We start from the raw sequence: 7,767 nt of genomic DNA, 5'->3' as shown, positions 1-7,767 counted from the left end.
CCAAATTAAAGGAAGAGCTACTACCAAGGCAAGAACTGGGGCAACTTCAGGAAATCTTAGAGGCAGCAATTCATGGTCTTACTTCCACTAAAAGACTCAATTCCAACTAGCCATCTGTGTGTGTGACACTGCACAATTTAGAAATTCCCAGAAATAATTTGGTCAGTTGTACCAGTTTGTATCATGTGACATCCTTCTGTGGCCAAGGGAAAGGATCCTGCTATTGGTAACCCTGCTATAACCAACAGAATGGAGGAGGTAAGTTGCTAAAAAAATGAGATTTTGGGAAACAAAAATAATATGTCTTAATATATAACATAAGAGGGAAGAATAATAGAGGACACAGGATAGGGAACAAATTTGGAGGAGAATATGATTTCAGCTCCAGAAATGTCAAAACAGGTCATTGTGAAACACCTGATTTGGTCAGGGTCCTGGCACAAGACAGATGGGATGTTCAAGTGGAGTAATTGAGCAGAGCTGAATAAAGGGACTAAGGTCAACCTTGTGGGCAGGGTTAAGAGAAATCAATAATGGAGGAAGCCCTCCAGGACCAGTAACAATGGGGAGACATTACCACTTTAGGCCTGCAGGATTAAGGGGAGAAGAGTGGTGCTAAATCTCAGAAAGAGAATCTGTAGACATAAGCAAAGAGCCACCTAACGGCTGACTCTTCAGGCCACTATACCTGAAGCAGCTCTGCAAGGAGGAGCAGGGGAAATAAATTTCGTGACTACTTTCTTCTCACCTGCCAAGTCTTCTGCCAGTGTCTCCTTTTACTGGACCTACCCAGAAGCCAGAGAACAAGGGAACCCACTACTACAGCCCACATAGGGCAGAGAATCTCCTGGAGCACAGAGCTGGGCAGTAAAAGTGATGTATCTGGAGAAACTCCTTTCTAGCTTACTGGTACAGTGGCATAAAGAGCCCAAAGTAATTCAAGATTTCAATTTAAATAGAACTAAGGTTACGTTCCCTGGAAGAAACATTACTTCCTTAGGCACTACAATCTCCAAACTCAAGGTCGCAAGCAAGGGAAGCAAAAATGCCTTCGATGGGTCAGCTGGCACAATTCTCAATGGAGTCCCACTTGATCCATGCATCCTGACCATGGGGGTGGGAAGCATCATATACTGTGTCTTTTAGGATGGTATCTAGCTTCATAATGAGTTAACCCCCAGCTGGTTCCATAGCTAAGCCTTTGGCAGACCTAAGCCTACTAAGCAAGCTGTCTCTGGATAACGGGGTGTATGGTAAAAATTATTTCCGTAAGTATGAGCCAGTTGGTGTAATTTCTTCACTTCCTTCTCTGTCATACTGTATGGGATACAGTGATGGATAAGGCATTCTGCCAAGTCCACGAAGGGTGATGCTAGCAGACCTACTGTAGGCAACAAAGAAAAATCTTAATATATAACATAAGAGGCAACAAAATCCTCGCCCGTAATACACATCTTCCCTAAGAAGACAAATGGCTGACTTGGAAGGTTATCACTTGCTAAATGGTACCCTTAAGGAATGGGGCCATATTAGGACTTAGCACTGGCCTCCCTTGTCGCAGTTTGCCACTCAGCAGAGGCAACAGCCAGGCCACTGTTGGCCAGGGGAGATCTATCCTTTTGAGCTCATATGCAGGCTCAATCTCTGCTATCATGATTGTTTTGTTCCGGTGCCTACTGAACAAGCACCAAGGTAGTGGCTGGGGAAAACAGATGACAGACAACCACAGAAAGCGTTCTTATTTATCTAGCTAGTGAGAGCAATATGCACAGTAGATATTTTCTGGTGGGCATTTACATGGGATAAAACATCATCAACTCTATTCATTCTAAAAATTCTATCGGCATATCTTTACCTTTAACTAACATCCTTGTCACCAATCTTTGATTCCTGTTCTTCCCACCTCTCTGACTAGCTGGCCATTGTCTAAGCCCACTGCCTGGAGAAAGAAAAGACTCTGGAACAGGTTTAAGTTGTGGCCCAAGTTGTTCTGCTACTTAGTCTCTATGACCTAGCAAATCCAAAGATTCCATTTGAGAATAGAACGCTACTGCACACAGCTGATTCTATCTATATCTATATCTATATCTCTATATCTGTATCTATGTAAACATCAAGTTTATAATGGGTAGTTTCAGTTGCACAGAATTATCTATGATGTATTTTCAGGCATTCTGCCAGGGCCCACTAGCAAACAAGAGACACCTTTCAAATGGATAATAGATGTTAACAGAAGTCACTAATCCCAAACCTCCAGTGTACTATGATTCTTCTTTTGGAGCATCATAAAACATCTCTTCCACTGATACTTCCAGTCTATTCGAATTTGATAGGTCATAGACTAAGTAACAAAGTGACGTGGACCTGCCCCAAAGTCCTTTCTTTCTCCACTCTCTCAAAACCGATAGCCTTACAGGATGCTCCACAAACGGGACAGAGAAGCACATCTAAACGTGTTTTGCCTCTGAAATCTAAAGAGATCCAACATTATGCCCCTCTCAGTTGGGGATGTCTAAGGCGAAGAAATTTGTCTATCACTTCAGAAACAATTTGTCTATCACTTCAGAAACTATTCCAAAGATGACCTACATCACTATATACATGTCTTCTAAGCCATATAAGGATCACAGTACATCCTGACCTCTCAGTCCAATTATTGTGTCATTAGTGTAATGGATCAACATGATCAAGATTCTGCAGGATTAGGACAGAGAACATGTGACTTGATAACTCTGAAGTAAAACAATAAAAGTATACTGCCATCCATGTAACATGACGGCAAACTAATTTTGATTACATTGCTGATAGGCATGATGGGAAAACATCAGCTAGGTTAACAGCAGTATGTCAGGGCCAGACATGTTGATTTTCTCCAATATAGAACTGCATTCAGAATCATAACTGAAATTGGTTATGATAATGAGACCATTGCTTGTGACAATTTCAGTTGTTTGGTGGTAACATTAATCTGTGATTCCCCGGGGATTCTTTATTTTACTATCTTGGTGTTATGTGTTGGGGGCAGGGAGAAAGCAAAATTTCTAAAGGTTTATAGCATTTGACAATTTCCAAACCTAATAGCCCTTCCTCCACTGGCCAAGGGACAGTTGAAAAGACTTCACCGTTTACTAAGTCTATCTAGTCCCATACTACATCCTGAGAAGGGGGTAAAAACCACAGAATGGAGTCATCATTCCATTACCCACTGACCACTCAATCCAAGACATGATCTATCATCAGACCTCCAAAAGCTCCTTCTCTGACCATGGCCAATGTTGTAGTGCTCTTCCAGGAGTTGTGATTTGCAAGGTGGTTTGAAAGACAGAATTCCAATGTTACTTTCAAATTAGATGGTTTACGAAGAACACAATTCAAATGACAACTGAAGTTTGATGTTAAAGACACCTTCCCTCCTAAAATTATAGCCAATCTGATTCCCTTTTGGAGTTTTGCTGTTGTGTGGTCTTGGTGAGACTGTCTACTAAGGTGCTAGGGGATGGAAATATAACCCCAATTAGGCCAATTAGATGCTTTCTTCAGGTTTTTCACTCTTAAATACTGTCAAAAAGACAAAACACAGATCTGATCCTCCCACAGGGGACTCCTTAAAGGGATGGTTTCTCAGCATCTCTCATTGATAACTGAAGAAAAGATGCCCTGGTTTCTTTTCCTTACAAACTTGGGCCTTTTTCTTCTATCCTGACGCACTCTATTATCCTCCAGTAATCTCTCTTCTGCTTCCATTAGCCTGAGTCAGTCTGGATGCACACATCTAAAGAACTCTAGCTGAAACAAGTGGGAATTGGGGCAGCCCTGTGATCCTGACAGCAGGGAGCCCATGAACTTTTCTAGAAGCTTAGTGCTTTGCCTTAGTGTTAACTCAGCTCCTGTATCATTTGACTCAAACTCTCTGAAGAGAGTTGACTGGTTCCATTTACTCTATCGGTTGTCCATCCCTTTTCCCACAGTGGTTGGGGCAATCCTTTTATGGTTCTTACACAAATGCAGTCACTCCTGAACTTGTTTTCCCCACAGGCTGGAGTAAGCTGACAAGTGACTAAGTCATCTACAATTAGACTAAAATACCCATGGAAAGCACCTGGAAAAGATATTGCTGGAAACTTATCACAAATGTGCTACAACTTAAACCATGACAAGTTCACAGGGACACCATATGTGGATTGAAGACAAAAGAGCAAAATAAACCCTCCCCCTACAGAGAATATCACAAGAGCCTCCAAAAATTTAACAAGAGTGCTCCATATTACTGGCATGTCACGTGGCCATGTACACATCACGGGGGCATACGTGCACGCACACAGTGTGACACTGGCTTCCTATTTTCAAAGGTCTTGTTTTAGTCCCCTCTTTCCTCCTGAACCAAAACTGTACATTAGAAGAGATTCCTCAGGGGCGCCTGGGTGGCTCAGTTGGTTGAGCGTCCGACTTCAGCTCAGGTTATGATCTCACAGTTTGTGGGTTCGAGCCCTGCATCGGGCTCTGTGCTGACAGCTCAGAGCCTGGAGCCTGCTTCCGATTCTGTCTCCCTCTCTCTGTTCCTCCCCTGCTCATGCTCTTTCTCTCTCAAAAATAAATAAACAACTAAAAAATTTTTTTTAAAAAAAGAAGAGATTCCTCAGCCTGAACCTCACATCCTAACTCTTCTAACACAGGCAGTTTCCCTCTGGCTTCTGCCCTGACACCCTCACTCAAATAGCACCAGTGTCCCAAGGACTCCTCTCCAAGATCTGGGGCCCCACCTACCCTGGGTTCCTGGACCTTAACATGGACAGTATCTGGAACCAAAATTACCTCATTTGTTGTTTGAAGGAAATGCCATTAGATCGATTTTACAGATGAGGAAACAAGTTCAAAAAAGGGGTAAACTTGCCCAAGGTCACTACCTAATAAGAAATATAAACTACTTCTGACCCTAGTCCATGTTCTTAACCACTAAGCTATATGGACTTTCTTGTTTTTATCCTTTCTAGTTGTTTCCAAATAAAATTTAGAAACATTTTGTAGAGCTCTTTAGAAAAATTCACTTTGACTGGAATTGCCATACACATATGCACACAGACATGTACTCACTACATGTAACTTTGAAACACTCTTGGTTTTCCACACCAGTAAGTTTTAAGTGTAATGAGGCACGTTGTTTCACCCCTGCTAGTGAGCAGGGTCACTGGCAATCCTGTCTCTTCCCTATTTCAGGGAATGGTTAATACACGCTGATCTAATGGTCTCCACCCTCTAACTAACCACCGCCCCCCCTCCCTCCCAGCTTCTGCATTGGCTGAACCACAAGAATATCTGTGGGTCTTCCCCGTGTCAGGCGTACTACCCCCTGTCCTGACACTGCTCTCAGGGCTCTCTGACCTACAGGGTTGACCATGGCACATGCATTTGACCCAACTTGTTTTGACTGATACATCCCAGAACACATAAATCAGTTTCCCTGCCCTGTTTTCAGTTTTGGCCCTAAGTGCTATCAACTACAAAATGGCTTTTGGTTTTCCTAAGACTGTAAATACAGAAAAACTTCTAACTTTGTATGGACAGCTAAGTTCTGGTTTCTACATTTCAAAACTGCTGATGTTATTCCCAATTGTAGCTGGGCCCTCCTAAAATCTGTTCTCAGCCCCAGATCTCAGCTCCAGGATTTGGTCTCTAGGCCTATTCTTAAGTAGTTCCCATCCCTCATCTGTAAGCCCAAAACAAAACTTTCAATTAGATGCGCTATTTTGGCTTTCTGGCTACCTGTGCATTTATCACAGCACACAAAAATATTTACGATACGAGTTAGCCTGTAAGTTTAGTGAGGAACACCTGCCTTATTCACCTTTACATCCTGATGCAGGCAAACGACTTGAAATCAGTTCTGGGAGTCACTGTGCAAATTGGGGCAGCCTGGACTGGGGGTCCTGCACTGAGATGTTTCAAAGCCTTATGAAAAACGTTTGGGTCACTCAAGACGTCCTACTACACCCAAATTTACCAGGAGACGTAGTTAGGTATGGGGGTGATGGGCCTCATCATATATAAAATCAGGATTGCTGATAAAAGAAGTAAAGCTCTGGAAGCGTCCAGTCCTGCCCCTGCTCACGGTAATCATTTACCAGTTTACTTGGAGTATTCATCAGATGCAGTGTCAGTCTGGTTGTAAGTTTCAGCAAGCTGCTAGATGGGAACATGGAGCATCGCTGTACGTTTTCGGACATTGTGCACTTGTACACAGAGGTGTCATTTCGTGGCGTGAATCAATGCAATAATGTGAGGTACAAACCCATAGATCAAAAGTTCTGAAAGAGAGCCAGGGGGTAGAGACGCTCTGTTAAGAGTAAAATGAAGGTGGAGATCTTTAATCTATGAAGAGGCAGATTAAGAAGAAACATACTTTTGAGCTCATAAGCCAGTGTAATCAAGTGGGAAAAACATGGACTAAGAAGTCAGAAACCTAATTTTCAGCCCTACCTCCGCCACCTACTGTGACCTTATCAAACTATTTCCTTATCCACAAAATATATACTATTTCAACAGCCTCCTAACTGGCCTCTATGTCCCCAATCTACTCTTCAACTATCATAAAAACCATGTTAAAAGTAATAAAAAAGTTCCAGGATTATCAACTCTGTAGCCAGCAAAGCGAGTGTTCAAATCCCAGCTCCACCATTTACAAGTTGCATAACTTTCTCATGTGTAAATGGGGATATTACCTACTTTTCCTAAAGTTGTCGTGGGATTAAATGATACAGTACCTAAGACTACTCAAGCCTGACAAATGTTAAACATTACCTCACTGCTTACAAAATTCTAATGGTTCTCTATTACGTCCAGAATCACATCCAAATTCCCAAAGTAACAACACAGAAAGTCTTCAAATGAGATCCTGAATCAGCAGCCCTAGCTCCCATCACCTACTCCATTCTGCTACCAGGAGTTGTTCAGGAAACTGAAGCACAGGTTAGGTAACCTAGATCACATAACTACCCGAGCAGTTTGGCTGAGTATGGTGCCTATTAACCCCAGGCACCTCACGTTTGTTCAACTCCCTACAATGCAAAACCAGGGGATTCTGAAGACCTGTGCCAAACGTTTCCAGGTCTAAAAATCCTGATTTATCAATCTTGGTCCTATCTGTACTGGCCCAGAGTACTCCGTTTCAGAATACAAAATCACCTCAGTTATAGGCACCATTGTCACAAAAATGAGAGCCACACATTTACTCATCAAATACTTAAGCCTGCTACGTGCAAGGAATTATACTAGGTACCGGGGATACAATACTGAACAAAACTGTTGGGGGCAACAGTAACACAAACCTATAGTTAGCGCTATGGGTCTAACAGGAGCTTGACACCAGTGCATTATTGCCCTGAGGTAACATTCGTGCCAGAGCCAATGCTGAAGTGGAGGGAAAAAAATCTGTGCACAGGTGTTACAGAGAACTTAAGATATTTAGTAATGCGCCAAAGAGAGTTAAGGGCAGTCCATGAAGATCCACAAAGATTTGTACTGTCCAAGGACAGAGGGAATCCGTATTTTTATCACATCAGATTTGGGTTCCCAAAGAATCACTGTCTTTGAAGTGTACACAGACATACCTGTTAGGAGGCAAAGGAATCCTTACCACACATGGCAGCTTAGACAGGGCTGAGAAAAGGCAAACTGGCAAAACTGGCAGAGAACTACATAATTCTCGAGTAAAGGGGAAAAAAGGTTACATCATAACCATGACCTATTCACAACTCTTGAATTCCTCTATGG

General features: G+C 42.5%; 1 pseudogene; it reads left to right on the top strand.

The window, feature by feature from the left end:
- Positions 1 to 5,934: 5,934 nt before the first annotated feature.
- On the top strand, positions 5,935 to 6,166 carry LOC128311888 (ATP synthase subunit ATP5MJ, mitochondrial-like; annotated as a pseudogene).
- The last annotated feature ends 1,601 nt before the right edge of the window (positions 6,167 to 7,767 follow it).

Source organism: Acinonyx jubatus, chromosome C1 (genome assembly GCF_027475565.1).
Source record: "Acinonyx jubatus isolate Ajub_Pintada_27869175 chromosome C1, VMU_Ajub_asm_v1.0, whole genome shotgun sequence".
Taxonomy (NCBI): domain Eukaryota; kingdom Metazoa; phylum Chordata; class Mammalia; order Carnivora; family Felidae; genus Acinonyx; species Acinonyx jubatus.
This window is presented reverse-complemented; position numbering and strand designations above follow the sequence as displayed.